General features: G+C 42.9%; 1 pseudogene; it reads left to right on the top strand.

Moving 5' to 3' along the window:
• LOC147819515 (coxsackievirus and adenovirus receptor homolog) lies at positions 1-868 on the top strand (annotated as a pseudogene).
• The last annotated feature ends 476 nt before the right edge of the window (positions 869-1344 follow it).

Genomic DNA, 1344 nt, shown 5'->3' with positions numbered 1-1344 from the left:
ATGAGCCTCTCATTATTGCCTTTCACTGCAAAACCATCTCATGGACTGCAGATAGTGTCACGGTCATTATCACCTACATATGCTGCAGTGGGAGACGACGTGACCCTCAGCTGTCACTCCACCCTTGCTCCTGAAGACTTGGGAGGAATTGATATTGAGTGGACTGCCTGCAGACATACAGAAAGAAGAAACAGTGGTTATCTGGTATGCTGGAGATCATCGCATCTACAATGATTTTGATCATCGATTTCAGAGCAGAGTTCAGTTTGTGTCTCCAGATCCTGAAAGTGGCAATGGTTCAATAACCATCAATGACTTGAAGCTAACAGACTCTGACACCTTCCAGTGCAAGGTTAAAAAACTTCCTGGAATCAGCAGCATCATCATTCGGCTGGATGTAATGGAGAGGCCAACCAAACCTGTGTGTAACCCTGAGGTTGTGGTTGAGATGGGTCAGACGGTGGTGCTCAGTTGCATTGGCAGTCAAGGTAGCCCCCCAATGTGGTACACATGGTCCAAGGAAAGCAGAGAAAAGATGCTCCCTGGTGACTTGTTTTTAACAATCACCGGAGAAGATGTATTGGGTCCCTATGTCTGTAATGCTGAAAACCTTATGGGTTCTGAAACATGCACCACAACACTCATACTGAAATCAGCAGTTAGTAATGTAGCAGTTTCAGCAGCAGTCACAGTCATTGTCCTCCTGATGATCATCACCATCTCAGCCATTGTATTCTTTTGTCGCAAAAGAAAAAATGTGGAGAACTTCGGAAATGAGATCAGAGTAGATGAGCTGCCTCCTCACAAATGGCTACTGAAGAAGAGGCAGCAGGCTGTGCCTAAAAGGATTGTCCTGGAAAGAAATCAGGTAGGTAATATGATGTGAACATTATACTTGAAATTACATGTGGAAGTCAGTATATGTGAATGTGGAGATCGATAGACGAGAATGTGGAAGTGCGTAAATCAGAATCTGGAAGTCAGTATATGTGAATGTGGAGGTCGATAGATGAGAATTTGGAAGTGCGTAAATCACAATCTGGAAGTCAGTATATGTGAATGTGGAAGTGTGTAGATGTGAATGTGGAAGTCAGTATATGTGAATGTGGAAGTCAGGTCATCAGTATATGTACAGAAGGGATGGAGCAATTGTGAAAATGTGTTCAATAACGTTCATATTGAAAATCTCTCCAAAGGTGAAAGACAAGATGGACACCCTGGAGAAAAACAGCAAAAGGAAGTCTGAAGTCTATGAAATTATGTGTGGAATGTGTGAAGTGGAAAATGTCTATGAGACAATGACTGACATATCTGCCTCTGTGACTGGATGACAAATCAAGTGAA

The sequence above is a fragment of the Seriola lalandi genome, unplaced genomic scaffold (genome assembly GCF_002814215.2).
Source record: "Seriola lalandi dorsalis isolate HSWRI2012SDOR001 ecotype SW California unplaced genomic scaffold, Sedor1 jcf7180002052540, whole genome shotgun sequence".
In the NCBI taxonomy this organism is placed as follows: Eukaryota; Metazoa; Chordata; class Actinopteri; order Carangiformes; family Carangidae; genus Seriola; species Seriola lalandi.
The sequence above is the reverse complement of the archived record's forward strand: the minus strand, read 5'-3'. Positions and strand labels throughout refer to the sequence as shown.